This window comes from Planococcus citri, chromosome 1 (genome assembly GCF_950023065.1).
Source record: "Planococcus citri chromosome 1, ihPlaCitr1.1, whole genome shotgun sequence".
NCBI lineage: Eukaryota > Metazoa > Arthropoda > Insecta > Hemiptera > Pseudococcidae > Planococcus > Planococcus citri.
Window position 1 is genome coordinate 42,103,681 of NC_088677.1, and position 19,691 is coordinate 42,123,371.

A 19,691-nucleotide genomic window follows, 5' to 3' on the forward strand; every position below is an offset into this window, starting at 1 on the left:
AAGCGAGGCATTGAAAAAAAATAGCTAGTTTTTGGTTCTCCAGCGTTTTTTTCTCCCTACATGGTATAAAATTTCTCTTCGTTCAGGCATAGTGCCAATATTAGATACTATTACTTATCAAGAATTATGCCCGTTTATACAATAGGGTGTGAAAGGGGAAGTATTATGAATGAAATTCTTTTTATCCAGCTTCTCTACGCGTAGATTGCACCGGCCATCGACACTCAACAGTAATAAGTACAATAACTAACGCGGAAACGAAGATAGTGACGTAGGTAATAAGTTAATTATGGTCATGATACCTATTTTGAAAAAAAAAAATGCCATGAAAAATGAAAATGTGTAGGAAATATTTTTACGAAGGGGACTCCGGTTTCAAAATTTGGACGAAAGTTAATTAAGATAAGAGCGAAGTGAGGATGTGTTCGGTGCTCGGTTTATGCAGATTTTGTGTGGTAAAACAGCTAATGTACACGTCTACAGGGTGGAAAATAATTACAATGATGGAATAACGTGATAAAAAACGATAATTCAAATTGAAAATAGTATAATTATTATGCGAAGTAAAAGAGATTGTTTACGATTACTAAGGGTACTTGGTGCTTCTATTGTCGCATATTTCGCACTCGCTTGTAAAATCTCATTCGGGAACAATTCAAAATAAAGTGAATTGTTTAAATATTAAATTTACGCTGAAGCTATATCTAGTACATATAGTGTATTTTAAATAATACGTCGGATCGTTGTCCGTTAAGTGCGTTTATTCGAAAATCGAGCATGTAACTAAAGTTGATTGTTAGGTTTGTTGCGGCGATGACGATGTCACACAGTATTCAAAACTAACAGGTACTTAGGTAGCTAGGTACCCACTACCTATCTACCTATATTTATCAACTTAGGTATGAGCAAAATTAATCCAGTAAAGCATTATCGAATTGCACGGTGAAAGTTGGCGATTTCGTGTTTTTAATCTTGGTTTTTCGTTAGAGTGTACCTAGTATGTACCTAGATACCTATTTATAATTTGATTTCCCTTCATCATAACGAGTAAAAATGGGTTTCAAATTAAAATTATTTCACTTCGATTTCTCTCAAGTCTAGATATTTCAAAAACATTTCAGCATTCATGTTCAGCAAGTTTTTGAATATTATTCGATGAATTTTTATAGCGAGAGCCAATATACAATTTTTGCCTATGAAATTTGTGTACCGGATCCATATACGCGTGTTTAAAACCCCCGATTTCAGTTTCATTCGATTTTTATTCTTAACGATATTAAACCTACAAATATTTAAGTATACGTTTCGAAAACAAATTTTAGAAAAGTTGAAAAATTTTCTCCCCATGCGAACTCGAATTACCTCATGCTCGTAAATTTTATCTTTATTTCTAAAAATAATTTTCTTGCTGTAATGCGTAAGGCTTTGCCGAAGCGTAAACACATTTTTTATATGAATTTGTTTCTGTTCCAAGTTTTACTTTAAAGTAATCGCAATTTTATTTTTAATTAAGGGTAGAGATTCTGAACTCCAAGTTTGATTTCTTCAGTTTTGTACGATATTTATACATACCCACCTACTTTTTATGAACATGGCTGAAACAGCTCTTTTAAAAAAATTAATTAATTGAAATCATTTTAGCCAACTACGACGTAGTTTTTTTTTATCCAGGAAGTTTCAAATGAAGCAGAGCAGCTGAAAAAAAAAACAAGATTTAAATATAATTCGCTACTAGTACATATGTCTGTGTTTACTATACATTTTCTAATAAATAAGTACCTAATGAAGATTAAGGAGGTTTTAATGTGTACCTATTTTTGGATATGGTCATTTCATATGCTAGTTTGAGTCATGATTGAGTTCATTCTAAACAAACTAGAGTTGGTTTTAAGTGAAGTTATATTGTTCTATGTATGATACCTACCTACTTTTTTATGGGATTGTGAAAACCAAAGTAGGTAACGAAAAAAACACCATTTTTGAGAAAGAACAAAAACCAAAAAGAACAGATACCGAGAACTGAAATACATCTAATGCGTTTTGAGAATCTCTACCTACTTATAGAAAAGTAAAAGAAATTAAATAGTAGGTACCTACCTATTATGTTCTTGAATTTCATTTAATGAAAAAATATGTATTTTTAAAGTTTTAAAACATTCTTGAGTTGAAAAAACGCTGAGAAAATTGATGAACAGAACGCCCAGTAGATGAAGAAGTCAAAATGAGCCGTCATCTCATGAGAGACAATCGGATGAAAATTCATATAAGTAGTACCTCTTCAGTCTTCATATCAAATGCTAGCCTACTAATCAAAAATAAGTAAATAATTTCTTCAATCTGCTGGTTTTAATTCCTTTTTATTAATTTTAGCTGTTAACTAACGTGCTATTTTATGTTTTTTTATGTCTTGATAGACCTTTTTTTTTTACATCGATGAATAATTAAGGAGAAAAGCACGCCGACGCGACGATAGGATACGTTTTTATTTGCATAATGAGGATGTACTCTGATGGTGGGTATTTTGTGTTTGTGCAGACTAGTATTTTGCATTAGTAACGAGTTTATTTTTGCAAAAAAGCGTCCAATTAACAAACGATGCTAAATTTTTGATGGGCATGGGCATTTAACCTTGCATATAGTTTGTTGAAGATACCATTTATCAAGCCATTAGAAAATTATAATAATTTTTCAACGGTTGTGTTGGTAAGTATGCATAAATTACTAGCAACATTTACTTTAATGTTTATAATTTATCACAGTTTGGATTATTGTCTAAACTTATCATCATATTGTATAGGTAGATCCTACATTTTATATATGTTTGAGCATAAGTATTTGTTTGATACAGCAACACTGAAACTGGAATAAAAATACCGCATTCGTTGCAGATTTTTAAATTTTCAAAGCGTTTCGATACCTTTTCTACGTAGGATAATACTGTCCTCTGAAAATCTCATTGCAAAAATAAACCCTAAAATGGTTATTTGCAGGGGAAAAAATCCCGAATGAATTACCCGCGATGTATTTTCTAAATAAAACCAGATAAAACACTCGAGAGTATGAAATTCTTTTGCACAGTTTGCCATTAAAGTTATTTTACGCTCTCTCGGTTTAATATATCGTCGATCGTAACCTTTTCAGCAAATCTTACATTTTTGAAGAAATCTACGAGTCATTTTTTAATCAAATTCCCGAGAAATTGAAACTCGCTTAAAAAGAAAAAAATAAAGGACGGCACCGAAAAAAGTAAATAAAATCTTGATGTCTCCTACTTCTCAACGTAATAAAATTGAATACTACAATCGTAGTTCATCACCAAAATGTTTAAGTAGATACGTACAATTGTGGAAACCTATTTATGTAAGTAGGTAGGTATATCCGAACTTGAAAGCATGTTGTGAGAGCTGTGTGCATTTTTTTTTTCTTATCTATTCAAATGGATGCTATCGAGTTATGAAATTGCTACTTGCGCTGTTTTACAACCATATGTGCTATAAGATCAAAATGAAATGAAACTCGTGCATGCTTCTAAGCCTCTAATAGAAAGAACTCCCATATCTTCAACTTGAGTATCGTTCAACTTACCTGATATCAGTGCCGGTTTTGAAGGAGGAATTTGGGGTGCTAATTCTCCTTTCCAGTGCAGTTTTTTTAAAAAACAATTTTTGTTGATAAAAAGAGGTAATTTTTTCAAGCATTTATGCGCTCTCGTTTCACTGTGCTGGGACAAATGCTCATTACACGATTTACACGCCTATGTCAAGCTTGTTCTAAAATTGTAAAAAAAACTTGAAAATTCTTCAAAATTTTGCGTCCTTCATCCTTTACTTGAGCTCATATTACTTCAATTTTTTTTTTGTCTTTTGGAGAATAAGAGGCCCTTCTCAAACCTGCATTATTGCAGGTATTTTCGTACACTATTTACTCGAAATACTACCTTCCAGACAAATTTCAGTCGCTGAAATCCCTCTTTTTAAAAAATAAAGAAGGTATAGGTACGTAAATAAATGGCATACACTATACATAGATGGATACCTACCTGTACCTACCCAGCACGTCCATTAACTCTCCGACCAATAACAACGGCGGCTTGGCTTATCAAGTTATTACTGCTGTTTTTTTTTTCTGCGCGGGCATCTAAGATGGTCAATTTTGAATTTGAATTCAAATTTGGTGGCCGCGTAGGGCCATGTGAATTTGAAGTCAGCCGTCTCTTCATCCTTGCAAAACGCGTTTCGATGGGTATACTTGCACTAAACGGATGCGCAGTAACAAACACGAGTTCGTCGTCCCTTTCCTCTGTGCACTTCCCCGGTCGTAAATTTTCCACTCATCACCCTACTCGCATGTGTATCCATTTAGTGTAATATCGACGTTTCTGCTCCCCCGGGAAACTTGATTTTGCCCCCCTCCACCTAAAAATGAGGCGATAAAATTACTTGGTTTAGACTCAATTATCTCTCTCCAAAGGAAAAATCCTGACACCGGCACTGTCTGATATGAATGGTCAAGGTATATAAGACTAAACCACATTGCTTTTCAGCACTGCCTATCCCCTCAGGTGGTAAAGTAATTTTATACCCCTAATGAGTGTAAAATGTTCACTTCGTAAATCATAAAATTCACTCGTGTCAAAAGTTACTTTCGAGATGAATGAAAAAAGATATTCTTTAAAAAACGCCTCTGAATCCCGAAATGTGCAATTGTACAGCTGCAACACTGAAAAATATCCTTTTAAGCATTTTTTTCATAACACTAGGCAACGGCATATTTGTTTTCGGGTTGAAAATGGGCTTAATCGATAGTTTAGACCCTAAAATAAAAAACAGAGTGAGGTTTTTCAATTTGAGTTGTTTTTGTAGTCAGGGGAGATGATCAAAGTTGCAAGAATGGCCGTTTTTGCCCTATTTCACGAGTTTGTGGCGACATCAGTATTAGGTTTCAAAAAAAACCAAGGTCATATTCGGATTCTACGCACTTTTTCAAGTAAACATCTTTACCGGATTTTTGATTTTCGAACATTCAAGCGCATACGGAAGATTTTTGTTTGTAACATATTTCAAAACTCGGAGGGCGCGACGCTGGCGTTACTCCACGACGTAATCGTGGCGCGGACCGTGTTCGCGCGGGCGAGGTTCTCGTGCAGTAAAAATCTCGTGTTACAAACGAAAATCTTCCGTATGTATGCGCTTGAATGTTCGAAAATCAAAAATCCGGTAAAGATGTTTACTTGAAAAAGTGCGTAGAATTCGAATATGACCTTGTTTTTTTTTGAAACCTAATACTGATGTCGCCACAAACTCGCGAAATAGGGCAAAAACGGCCATTTTTGCAACTTTGATCATCTCTCCTGACCACAAAAACAACTCAAATTGAAAAATCCCACTCTGTTTTTTGTTTTAGGGTCTAAACTATCGATTAAGCCCATTTTCAACCCGAAAACAAAAAAAAGGTCAAAAATTGTTGCCTAGTGTAATATTCTTACCTACTTCTATTGCGCGGTAGAGGCCATTTTTAACATAGGTGAAAGGAAATGAGTGAGATTTCCTAGAATAATAACAACTAGGTAGATAGTTATTAGATATTTTTCATCTGTTTCGGTAAGCAATTTTTATACGATTATGGAAAACAAAAAATTCTGTAAGACTCTGAATTTTCCGTTTAGGCAGCTGAAATTTTTCGAGAGTTACCTTATAAGTCTCCATATTTTGGTAAAAAAAAGTGAGCATAATCAGTATGATTCAGTGATCAAGAGTTAGTTGAGAAAATCTGAGCAGTAAGTATATGTTTTTCTCAAACTGCGAGGCGGGGGGAGGGGTTCAGACTGAGTTACAGCCCTTTTCATCGACACGCATTTAATTTGTTATACGTAAATCAAGTTTCTACATATTACATTTCAGGAATGTGAAGGAAATGTAATGTCGAAAAGATGAGAAACTGTTGAACTATGTGTTAAAAATGTTACTCTCTTTTTCGTTGATGTAAAAATTCATGTTCCCAACGAAGTAGTGAAATTTTTACTCGAACTCGACTTCATGCGTCAATAAATACTTACACGACGTAGAAATCCGAATGAATTTTTGTGCTGTCAAGGAAAAAACGGAGAAAAACCAAAAAAAAAAGATATTTCCAAATTGTTGTGCGGATGTTTTGAATCAAGCTGATAACGTAACAAGTGAATTATTGAATAAAGTCGGGTTTTCATTATTCAATTCCAAATAAGGTGAAAATCATTTTACCGTATTTCGGATTGATAGCAGCGGCTTAGGTATGAAAAGAAATCTCTGAAAACTTTTTGTTGTTGCAAGTACATCGACATTTAAAAATATAACGAAGTCGCATTGAGCATATAGGCCTATTTTATACAATAAAGTCATATGGTACATAAAATTGATTGATTTTTCACAACATTTCATTTTGTCGCGTAAAAAGTGGGATATTTGTCGCAATTTGTGTATTTTTAATACTAGCTTTCGTGTATGTTTTGATTGAAAATCAAAAGCTTTATGCATATGCAGAAATTTTCCATCCCGTATGTACGTTTGAGGTTAAAAAACCCTGAAGAAATACCTAAGCGTTCCATTTACTCGTATTTTCCAGAATTATTTCTAATAACGAATTTATATTGTAGAAAAAATTCATAATTGAAAAAAAAATCGCTTCTACATATTTCAAAAAGCATGTAGATATGTATATAAACTTTTATACCTACAGTACCCATTTTCACTTCAATGCAAACATTTATGCGTAAAAACGAAAGGTTGTGTTTCTTAATCCCGAGTACATGTACCTGCGTACTTATATAATAATAATAATAATACTTATTTACGTTTTACTTAACATCAACTCAAATTCATTCACGCATACTTACCTACTAACTTTGTTTGTTTATTTATTAACTTGCCTGTTTTCCTCATATTTATCGTAGGTACTTGCGTATAAGAATACCTGGGTAGGTACTAGGTAGTAGGTACATTTTTAAAATAAGATTTGCAATTGCAAAAGTCAGATGTCGGTTAGATTATCAGCTTGAAGAAGCGTGTTTTTTTCTGGTGGATCAAAATCTCGGATTGGTTGAATTATATTTACGAGAAGCAATAAATGAGGGAACTCAATTTACAAAATGAATAAACCATATAAAAGCCTAGAATGTAGATTATTTCTGGGTAAAAGTAACAATTTTTCATACTACAAGGCAACATGAATTGATCCTATGTATAGACACATTTCCATAACTTGGGAACTACAGGAGACAGGGGCGAGAGCTTATTGTTATAGGTACCTAGCTACAGTTCTTACGATTATAATTCTTCATTTCTAATTTTTGTTTGAGTTCCAACTATCTGTTAGAAAAGGAAATTTACGAGCCGGCGAAAAATGACTTTTCGTTGCAAGTTCCATCATTTCATCTCGTGTAGGACACTGATCAACACGGAAAAGTACCTACCTATCTACAGTTCATTGAAAAAAACGCAAAGGTAGATTAATTACGCGAAAAAATTCGTAGCAAAAGTTTTCATTCCTTGATTTTTTACTTACTGGAGAATGAGGATTCATTCAAGATATTCGTCCGTGATTTGGATCAAAGTGAGATTTCTAAAAAAAAAAAAAACATGTTTCTTCCAAAATTTTCTTTCTTACAATTATCATGATGACAAAAGTTAAGCTCAATAAGAATAAATAAGAATGCAAATTTTTAACGAATGTATTCTTACTCCTGTAACGTGGATGTTATGCAAACACACCTGCATGGGTTCAGTAAACGATGCATAGGCCTATTTATATAAAGAAGACTTTACTTCTACTCTGAAATACTACTTACATAGGTATACGTACATTTCGAATTAAAGCATTTTATATCCATTCCATTTGTACCTTTTTATAAATTTCATCAAAAAATTACCTCGACTCAAATGCAAAATGGGCATAGAGCAAATGTCTACAGACACAGTTTGAAAGATGTGTTTACAGAACATGTTCTAATTTCGTCATTCTCACACATATGAAGGGATTTTGTTAGGTTTTATTTGTTTAGCTGTTCGCAAGTAAAAATGTTTCATTAATGTCGGTACAAAGGTACATTATATTTTGTTTTATAAAAAGAAAGGAAAATCCTGACGGATCAGGGTCTAATTTTTCGTCGAGTTTGTTTTCAATATAAAAACATAGGTAGGTAATAAGGTTACGTATTTTGCTCGTATTCGTGGACAAATCGTGTTAATGTAACCGTTTTACTAAGGCGTAAGTTTTTTTGTCAATAAATAAACGCCGAAGGAAATTTTGTCGAGTTTAGAAAATCATTCACCTTGTGACAACACATTCGTTGCTATTATTTACTCGTACAATTTTAAGTACTTTTGGCTGTTTTTTCACAAGTCAAGTTTGTATTAGGAGGTGGAAATCAACTCCAGTCAAGCGTCGAGCCTAATGCTCGTGTTGTATTTGACTTTTTAACGACTAACGCAGATAAAAATGTGATGCTACGGGTACGCGAGGAAAACCAAGTTCGTCTGGTTTTCTCTTCTGTTACAAAATCGTGTAGGTAGGTAGCTAAAATTTGATTCTGACGTACCACACGTAATGCGTCTGTTAGAATTTCGCTTGAAATAAGAAACTGCCGAGTTTTTCGGTGACATTTCAGTTGTATTTTTTTTTTTGGAGAATTTCTATGTATTTTTTTCGTACATTCTACATAGCTACCTATTATGGAAGTGCTTATCTCGATTTATGATGCACGAGTGTATAGATGAATGTAGTCATTTCCGGACGACTCATTTTGATGAATGAGATCCGCTTTTTAATTACCTACCAGTTAATTTCTAAAGCGAATATTGCAGCAAAGTTAAATTTAAACTCATCTCATTTTTGCTGAAAGGACTACCTATATATGTATGTGCTATAGTACATACATATAAATCCATGGATTCATTAACTACTATAACTACGCTGCGTAAATCTAACAAGAGTATGTTCAAATATAAACGCACTAATGAACCTGTGCCTAAAGTATTCATCTTAATTGTTTCTTACAAAATTGTCGTGAATATACGTAGCTAGGTAGGTACCTACTATGTACTTACTACCTACGTTTGTCATAAGTTGAATTTGAATTTAATTTCGACTGTTCGACGAGTCTGTGCAGAAGTGTACCAACCAAGTATTCAGAAAGTAATCTACTGATTATTTTCATTTCATACCTTATTCAGCTAAATTCATGCCTGTAAAGTAAAAGGATTTCGGTATTTAATTTCTTCTCGAACATTCGTGTGTTTTATTAAAAAATATTTTAAATATGAAATTTCAATTTTATTTATCCATATTAGTAATTTTAAATAATTAAAAATGGCAAATCTGAGATTGTTTGTTTCTTTCATAAGTAGGTATAGGTATCGGTCTGCTTACTTATTGTGTTCAAACGTATCTTTTGGATTTTTATTAAATTCATCGACAAAGTTGAAAGTTTACCATGAAAAATTTGAATTTCTTATCTTATGAAGGTGAGAGAAGGGAAAACTGACAGTTAAAAACCATAAATTAAGATTTTTTGAGAAAAGTCAGGTGAAATTTGATCAAATCTGATCACGTCTGAACATGATCTAATCTGATCAAATATTTGAACAGATCTGATTAGATTAGATTTGACTGAATCAAACTGGATCCAGGAAGTGCGCATAACTAAGTGAGATCATATATCTGATCAGATTCGCAAATATTTTCTGCTGAGAGCACGTCAACCATGTGATAACAAACTTCCACAATGAATTTGGTCAAAATCTAAAGTAGATACCTACACATGGTTTTTTGTATTTCTTTGTTCTAAAGTAAGAAGGTAAGCCTGTTTTTCTATGTGGAGGCAACGAATAATTTGAAGGGAAAATACACCTCCACATGATTTTTTGCAGCTTTAAATTTCAAATACTCATCAAGGTCATTTTTCTAGCTAAAAAAAACAAACAAACACAAAATTTTCAATCCTGCTGGTGAAAAAAGATACGATTATAAAGCGACATAATATCCCGGAGTATGGAGCTTATTATGAAACAATATTGTCGAAATCATTAATTTAATTCGAAAGCCATGTAACTTCAAGAAGGCGACGAGACGAAGGTTGTAAATTTAATCTCTGATAACAATACTTGGCTTAACCCTCAAGAGGTTTAACTTTCGACTTTTCAATTGGAGCGAGAACTGATGCTACGAACTTTACGTCATTATCGTCAAATTATATACCTAGTTATCTCCCAGAACCTACATAGTACACTTACACATACACAGTATATACGCACATAACTACAAAGATTACAATTCATTCTAATTACTCCAGCCGCTTACCAATAAAAACACAAAACGCGAGATTAAATTGATATAGTGCGTGGAGAATGACGCTTTTGAAAATCTCTGTTTTAATTTCAACATCAAAACTCAAAAGGGAAACGAAAAAAAAAAGTCACACCTACTGTACCTATACAAAACGCCCTCTACATAATATAAATTTCGAGTAAATATTTTTTTAACGCTTGTTGCTGTAAATCAAAATGCGTTTGATGACATCTCCGAATCATTTCAATTTCCATAAAATTCCACGGCGAATTGTCTACGTGTACGTACACCAGGATTAAATGTCGGTGACAAGTGTAAAAGATGGGTAGTAAATTACTGCCTAACAAGCGCCGCTGGTTGTTACAGTTAACAAAATTACATAAATCTTATACAACTTGTTAAATGTAATTTCGGTGGTAAACCATAGATAAATTAATGTTCCCCTTCATCGAAGTAATTTAATTTTTTGTTTACACAAACTTCCCAACAATCAAGCTAAGTTGAAAACACTGCTAGACGTTTAAAAAGAAAATTATGTAATGTTGAGTAATCATAACTCTGATAGGACACTTACGCCATAAAAAATATTTATTCGTACACAACGTGTTTTCTTCTTAATTAGTACCTAACGTGAAAGTTTAAATTTTATATTCCAGAAATTTTTCCACCATAACGACCAGGGTAAAAGTTTACCAGTATAATTTCAGTTTCTTCATTTTCAAAAGTTAAAAAAAAAATTCAACTCGGAGTAAACGTTATATAAGACGGTCATATTTTTTCGCGAGAGCTTTTTAGACAAATGGTTTTAGTTTTCACTTCTACGTGACTTATTCGTCCGGGAACAAATGCTGAAAATCTTAAAAACAAACTTATCCGATGACGGTGTTTTAGTTAAGGGAAATTTTACGACAAAAATTTACTTCTTTACAGGCTTGTTTTTTTGAATTATGTTATGAAGGGTTTAGACTTATTCGTTGTAAACGTAGGTAGGTACCTTGTTTGATCGAGATAATATTTCTTTGAAAAAATCCCGAATTCTCTCAACTTTTTACTTTCTATGTGCATACTTAATCGTACCAGATATATTCGTGATGAATAATGGAGACCATGTTTTCGAATTAAGAGTTGAATATCTGATGTCTACTACCGACGCACCTGCTCTACGTATAATACCTACCTATGTATTTCCTTCTTATAATTAGTCAAGGTTGTGTCATTTCTACCACCCCATAAAATGTGTTGTTCATGTCTGTGCTTCAAATTTCGGTGCAGCTAGATGCAATAAAAAAATTTAAAAAATGAACAGAATTTTCATTTTGGGACACCTTGTACCTAAAGTGCTCTCGTTTTTAAGTACACGAAATCAAAATATTTTCATCGCAAAAACCGGAATTTAAACATTTTAACATTTTACCCGAATTTTCTCTGCTTTTTGGCTTCCTTGAAGAAAGTGAATTTTTTTTCACTTTTTTTTGTAGGTATACTAGAAAACTAATCTATCATTTACATTTCATTTATTTTGCATCTGTGTCCTTCAAAAATATACACTTTCCGTTACATAAATTTTTATAGAATGTATAAGAGGTACCTTAAGAAAAAATGAGAAAAGCTCTCTTATGTGAAAACATCTTTAGCAGCGTGTTATTTTTTGTTCAAGACCATGTTTAATTTTTTTCTAGATCGATAAACCTAGTCTTGATTCACCCAATCTGCCTTTTTATTACCCTTTATATGCGATGAACCTTGTTATTTGAAAGGCTTATTTTTTCTTCGCATGGATTTTTGAAGCACCTACGAGTAGTTGCCAACAATTAGGAATTTTTACGACATCGAGATGTGGTCTTAAATAATCACAACGTCGGCCACTTTGTTCGAAATAAAAACTACTTTTATTAATTTCAAAACAAAAAATAAAACGCGCTCAAGTGGAAATGTACCTACCTATTTTTGGTGATATTGATAAAAAGCAATTTTATGATCATCCGTGAATTTTTTTTCACGTAGGTGTATGGTAATAACAATCCAAACGGATTATTTCAAACGTAAAAAGGTATCTCAAAAAGAAAAAATAAAGGAAAATGAACTAAGAATATCTGTATGTACTTATCGTTGAAGCGATTTTTGGTATCACTTGTGTACGCACATGTAAGGGATTACGGTTTTTCTGGAAAACGTTGATATCGTAACGTTGCATAAAATGACTCCTACGAGGCTGCAGGGGTTTTCCTCGTTTTTTTTCTCTTTGTCCTATACTGTAATTTGAAGTGTTCACAAGTTTGTAGAAAGCTGATGTTGGTAATAGGTAAGGTAAACTACTGAGTTTGTAAGATAAATTTTCACCAAGTTTATACTTAGTTATAGCTACGTGAGTATTTGATTTCGTCGATTTGTATTGGACCATACGTTTACAACAAATCAACATGATTCTGGTACAATTCCCTGAATCCATTATCACGACCCGTGACCGGACATTTCCCCGAATCTTATTTCCCTGAATTCCATTTCCCCGGATCCGATTTCCCGAAACCCGTTTCTCCAAATCCGATTCACCGAATTTAAATCACCCGGACGATTCTTTTCTCGAATATTTTATTTTGAACACAAATTGGTATGCGAGTAACTTCAAGTAGGTAGCTATTTTGAAGCAGAATATTTTTGCCTGTTTTTTTGAATAATTTGTATTGATGAAAAATTGAAACTGTTTAAACTGACTATCTAGGTACCTATAGTGAATGAAATTAATTTTTTTGCATTTTCTTCCGCTACTTTAGTTATACTTAAGGTATCACTTTAATAGATAATGCTTAATTCAATACGTAAAATGGATACCTATCTTACCAAACACTATTCAATTTAGTTCGCAAGGTTTACCTGGAATATGTTTTAGAAAAATACATTTTATACCTAATTCAAGTTTGAGATGATTTGTAGAGTGGGTATCAGGTTATTGTAGGTACCTAGACCTATACATACATATAGGTACCTACATACATTAAAAAGCAAATGGATGATATCATTTTCATTATAGCTAAGTATAGGCTTATTTGGGTTAAATTGCGCCTTTTCATACCTGCTACATATGAAGTTGTAATGTACGTAACAATGTACTTCCATGATTGATCGAATTTTTAGATTCTTTGTTGAGCCATATATTGCACTGTATCACATTCAGTTGTCTTTATATTTTGTTTTTACAAAAAAACTTTTTTCTTCTTTCATTTAGATTTAGAAGCAATGCCGCGCAGCCGCAGTCGAGATTTAATTTTGTTTTCAAAATTCGCGTCTTGATTGAGTGATTCATTTAATACGAAGTGTAAGAATAAGAATTGCGTTTTGATATTTCAAATTATTTTTCAGTGTAGACTAATGCCTATATTAGCTGAGAGGACATTCGTTTCCACATACTTCGTAACAATTTCATCTTTTCGGAACTGTAAGTAGCTGTCTATATTTTGCTGATAATAAGGAAGCTGCTCGGTCATTTTAGTCATTAATTTTGTTCATGTATTTTTTGGAATTTGTACTGTTTTTTGAAAATTGCGAGCCCCTAAAACATCCAAATTATGACCGAAATCTTTTAAAAAAATTCGTCATATTTTTTGGCATTTTTGATTTATGTTTTAGTTGAAATGAAAAACGTTTTATGTGATCTGCGATCTGAAATTGAAAAATGAAAACTCTCCACTCTCACTTGACCATAGTTTTTATGTAACTACTAAAAAAGACGTGATAGGGGGGGGGGGTCTAATCTGCAATTTTCTTGCTAATGTTTTGATAATCCTGATTTTGAATAAGAAATACAAATTCCATAAATATTATCAGATAAGTAAGTTACATTTTACTTCAAATTTTCCAAAAAAGTTTGAAAACTTGAAGCTTTTTTTTGAGAGAGGGGGAGAGTTGAGATTTATTTTGAGAAATTATTACTTACCTACGTCTTCCTAGTTCGATCAACAACATTTCTCTGTATTTTCATTGCCCTGTTCTCTTTTCTCTAACTCTTTTTTATAAAACATTAGGAATAAGGTATATATGTAGTTGAATAGGTGAGTAAAAAAAAATCCTTACTACCTACTTGTGTTTTTTGAAAAATTAATTTTTCGGCTCAGAAGCAAGGTATCGAAATGAAACCTCGATGTATGGGTAAAGTTTATAGATTCATTTTGGGACCTTGTTGAAACTTTTGAGTTACTTTTTCAATGAGAGGAAACATTGAAGCGAAAAAAGTTTGTATTACTCGCTCCAAAACTTCATAATGTTTTGATTTTACATCACATTTTTGAAGAATATTCAGTTTATGAGTTTTAAAGTGTTTTAATTTCAGGCGCGGCATCTTTCCTGACTTTTTTTATTCGGAAGAGATGCCGCGCGCATTTTTTTTTTGAAAATGAAAATAAGTACTCAAAAAATATCTCGCTATCATTAGCTAAAGTAGGTACTCGTGGATACCTTTCGATTGATCCAATTATAATCGTCTGAGCTTCTGAGTTGAATTTGAAAAAAAATAATTCGAGATTGAAAAAAGTACGGCATCTCTCCCGGAACCACCTTACTTCGCCTTAGGTACTTAGCTTTCTTAGGTAAACATATTCAGAAATTTAGGAAAAGGAGACGACATCTGTCAGAGAAAAAAAAACGTTTTCGAGTAAAATACGCTGAAAGTTGTAAAATGAATTTCTCCAGAAATATTTAACCTAACTGAATGGAATTTATTCTGTTTTGGTGTGACGATCACCGTATTACATACTCGTAGCTTACATATGTACAATATGGAATCCTCTATTTTCTAGTTCCCTTGAGTGAGTGAAGCATCGTTTACGAGTCGAGTTATCATCAAATGTGCAATCATTCGATATCTTTGAAATTTTATGCAAATATTTCTAAAACAGTACCTATTAGGTACATGTAGGTAGGTACATTACGATAGTGCAACAACTATCTATGTACGTTACGTATATATGTATAAGTGGTGAAATCACTCTGAAGAGTATGCACCATTTGCAAAAGCTATAGTTATACTGCACGCGAGATAGTCTTATTATGCAATGTAAACATAGGTACTTGCATTGACTATAGCGAAGTACATACCTAGCTACCTACACAAAAAGCTACAATTTCGTCGTTAAATGGTCGTGTCATGTATGTATAATGTACAACTGTACCTACCTATATTTTGTAGTAGATATAAAGATTTCCTCATGTCTTTTCTTCTGATTTTAACTTCTTTTTTTTTTTTTTTTGAGGAGGATGTTTTTCAAAGTTGGAAAGATACTTCGAATTGTTAAAAAGTAATAACAAAATTCTTATCATATTGCTGCGCGGTTCTTTATTCATTACGAAGAAGTATTCGATTGATTTTCAATTTACATGTAATAAGCGAAGCGAATTGTATTTTGCTTAAATTCAAAACTTTTATTCACCGGGGAGTAAGAAAAGTTTTCAACATAAAAATTTTTCTGATACGTGTAGTAAAATATATGTACAATAATCCAGCATAAAAGGGAAATGTTCTCCGAAATAATAGGAATATATTTCTGGCGGTTCCACAACGTAACGCACTTTATGGTTTTGTTGAACATAAAAAAAAAGAAGCAAACAGCGACTTTCCCCTTCGTATGTAAAATTTGTGTAACATTTCATTCGCGCTGTTGCATTTACAAGTACGCGTAGTTTATTTTTCAAAATTGTTTTTATCCTCAAGCAAATAAATTACGATTTTTCTTTTTTTTTCTGTCTTAAACTTTCCATCTCTCTCTGTTTTTGGAGAAAAGAATGTATCTTCGTTTCTTTTCTTCTGATATTTTCTCATTCATTTTACATCTCACGTTTGCGTATTCTGATAAATACGTTTAATATGACGGTCTGCTTCAAAATATCTTTAAATTTCTTTTTTATTGCTTACAGCGAAATTAAATATTGACTCGAATATTTTCATTTTAAAGTGAGAATATTTCTTTATTTATTGAATTTTTTTGTCTTTTCAATTCTAATCGTGCGTCGTAATTACGTTTTCGATGGTGTATTTTTGTCGCATAGTCAACGACTCAACTGTGATTATGAAGATAGTATTAGGTAGGTATGTATGACATTTTATGGAGTGTTTTCTGATTTTGTATTTTCATGGACTCCTATATTTCTTGGAGAATTTTTTGTTTTCTATGCAATGAATAAAAATAGTAATAGTATATTACGTGACAGGAGCGGAAAGTATGCGATTAACGAGTGCGAAGTTTAAGGAGCGAGGCGAAGCCGAGCGACTTGAATCGCACAATTAATCGCGTTACTGTCCAATCCTGTCGCGTATACTATTTTAATTTCATATGAGAGGAAAATAAATGCTGAAATTTTGAAAAATTGTCAATTTCAAATTTGTAAACATGTGCGGAAAACAGTTACTTTCCTCCCTAGGGAGAAAAGTAACTTTTCATTATACATGCTACGAAAGTATAAGTTTTCCGCCCTCTGTGCATGCTACGAAAATGCTCTATGTTTACCCGGGTCGAAAATGAAAATCTTTTAACTTTTAAAGGGCTCTGGAGGCGGAAAAAAGCATTCTACGGAAAAATGAAGTCGAGGAAAATTGTAGAGAATTAAATTTCCAATCGACATAATGTCTTTAGTTTTTTTCTAGGAGGCTTAGTATTCGATATATTTACTATGCAAAAAAGGGGTCATACTCATCACTTTAACCAAAAACGGGCGTAAAACTTATTTTCGTAACATGAATAATGAAAAACATCTTACAATGCAAGAAGCGACGTGAAGAATGTTTCACTTTCGCTCCTTGTATTGTAATATACTATTACTTTCCGTGCTTGTTTTGATACATGCGTTAAAGATGTATTTTCCAACCACAAAACTGTCTAGGAAAATAAATGCTGAAATTCTGAAAAATTGTCAATTTCAAATTTGTAAACATGTGCGGAAAACACTTACTTCCCGCGCTTGTTTTGATACATGCGTTAAAGACGTATTTTCCAACCACAAAACTGTCTAGGAAACTACTCATTTTCCGATCATATGAAATTAAAATAAATGAATAAGAAAGAAGGAAATCAATTTCAAGTTGAACTAAAACATTTTCTCATATACGAGGTAGGTTCTGCATCATGCGATGTGGACAATTCTACATAATATAGAAGCGCACCTTATACATGTATAGTATAGGTACCTAGTTATTTTCAATAAGTCTTAATTGTTGCTATCTATGTACTTTTCGAGTTGCGGACAATTCTTCGTGAGATTTCTTGGAGCAAAATTCTTCATGGAAGCCAACCATCCCTCCCCAAAACAGATATTTATCAAAAAGAATTGTGCCCACGTTTTTTTTAAATTTTTTCAATTGAAGAAAAACCAAAATTTGAAAATTTAAGTGAAATAGTATGGTAAGTAATCGTTCAAAGAATGTAACTGAAAATGATTTCTAGAATTTTTGAGTTTAAAAACAATTTTTTCATTTGTTTTTTTGTTGATAGGTACTTGAAAATCTAGAATTTTTGCGATCTGCATTTTTTCAACTTCCGTTTCTCATCCGAAAATGGTGTCGGATATGAAAGATTTTTTGAAATAATGAAGCAATTAATTATAGCGTCACATCCGTAAACGATAAATACTTGTTCATTTTCCATGAACGGTTTTAACAAAATTTGCTACCTCGTTCTCGATGTTCTGATTTGCTTGAGATTAATGAAATGAATGTAACTGATACGTCTGATGTAGGTACGTATGTGTTTGTCTGGAACAAAATAACCTCAGACATCTAGTTCTTGTCAAGTACATATCTTTATAGCGATCGTATTTATCTGTCACTGTATTATGACACGTTGAAGAGGGTTGAATTTACTAAAACAGAGGTACAACTGGTCATTGGCATTCCTTCTAGAATTTTATGACCCGTCATAAGTTTCGCGTAGGTACCTACCTACATGCAACGTAATATTGTATTTCGTTTCAAGGGTCGTGAACATGGTTTATTTCAAAGAATGGAGTTGAATTTTCGCAAGTACAAGCATATATGGTAAAGTATATTTATAATTCGAAGAGCACCAGCTATTAATTTAGTTTCAGCCTACGTTACATTTATTTTAGCAAGTGTAACCGATTACCAAGATAGCGCGTATTTACTCATTTTAATCTCTGAAAAATGTTCTGTCTGAATTAGAAGAATAAGCCGGGCTAAAGCGAAAATTCGGTTATAATGATTCGACATTGATAAATTAGTTTATGAAAGGGAAATGCAATAGAAAAAAATGGCGAGAAAAATTTTCGTGTATATCTACCTACCTTGATAATATTTATTTTTTCCGTAACTTATTGTTATTTTATCATAAGCGTACAGTTTTATTAAAAATCAGATCCTTGTGAAATATCTTACCTATTTTGGGAAAAAAATTTCGTACTTGAAATAGAAATCAGAGATAAACGTAATCTGCTATAATAAACTGAATTTAGACGAAATTACTTAAAATAGGTACCTAGTTTTAAAAATGAAACAATTGCGTTGATGCGAATACTTACATGTTAAATGACGAGATTTATTTCCTTTTAGAGAAGCTTAACTTTCCATCATGCGTAAAGAAATCACCAACTATCATGAGACCGACTTGCTTCATGAAGGGGAACTGAATAAATTTCCTTCAAGTTTTAGTATCTTATCGTCTCTGGAACAATAATATTTGAAGTTTCGTGTAGTCGACTTATTATACCTTCTTCTCCTTCTGAAAAAAAAAATCAGTCGTGTTACTATCATAAAGCTACTCGGTGTTGATTTAATTGATAAGTACATAGCAGCCGCTTTCGATTAATCACAAATTTATAAAATTAATATAAATGATAGATATAAAACTCGACGCAGTGGAAAACTGCTTCATCAAACATGGCTTTGCTGTGGCTTTTCTCCTTTCAATGATGAAAATTTTGATTTAATGGAACCCTAGAAATAACAGTGGGGCCTGGGAAATTAAAGATTTCTCGGCGCATCCTTCGTGATTAAATTACCTCGAATGGAGGTTTCGGAATAGCCAGGGATGTTGCGGCGAGGTGAGAACATGATACCTTTTTAGTTGAAATCATTGGTAAAATTAGTCCTTGGAATAGCTTTAAAAAATTACTACGTGACAAACTTTCGTATTTTTGCCTTCTAGTCTGCGAGCTCGGGACATTTCACCATCCCCCTCCTCACCACCAGTAGTGCTGCTTTTCCGCAACGTGGCAAAAAATTGTGTAGTCGAACTTCTCATTTGATGTATAAATAGTAAGTACCTACCTACCTACCTACTTCGATGTAAAGTTTGTTTACATAGACACGTTTAAAATAGATCATATTAGTTCGAGAAAAACATATTATGGAAAAACGTACGTGGCAAATATAA

General features: G+C 32.8%; 1 protein-coding gene across 3 annotated transcripts in view; it reads right to left on the minus strand.

The window, feature by feature from the left end:
- Positions 1 to 19,691, minus strand: part of FMRFaR (FMRFamide Receptor) — a 123,865-nt gene that overhangs the window by 18,003 nt on the left and 86,171 nt on the right. For 2 of the 3 annotated variants that reach the window (XM_065344968.1, XM_065344963.1), the window contains exon 2: positions 18,838 to 19,037. The gene's annotated coding sequence lies outside the window, so the exon portion shown is untranslated. The remainder of the gene's footprint in view (positions 1 to 18,837; positions 19,038 to 19,691) is intronic. The other variant, XM_065344964.1, reaches the window with a different exon arrangement.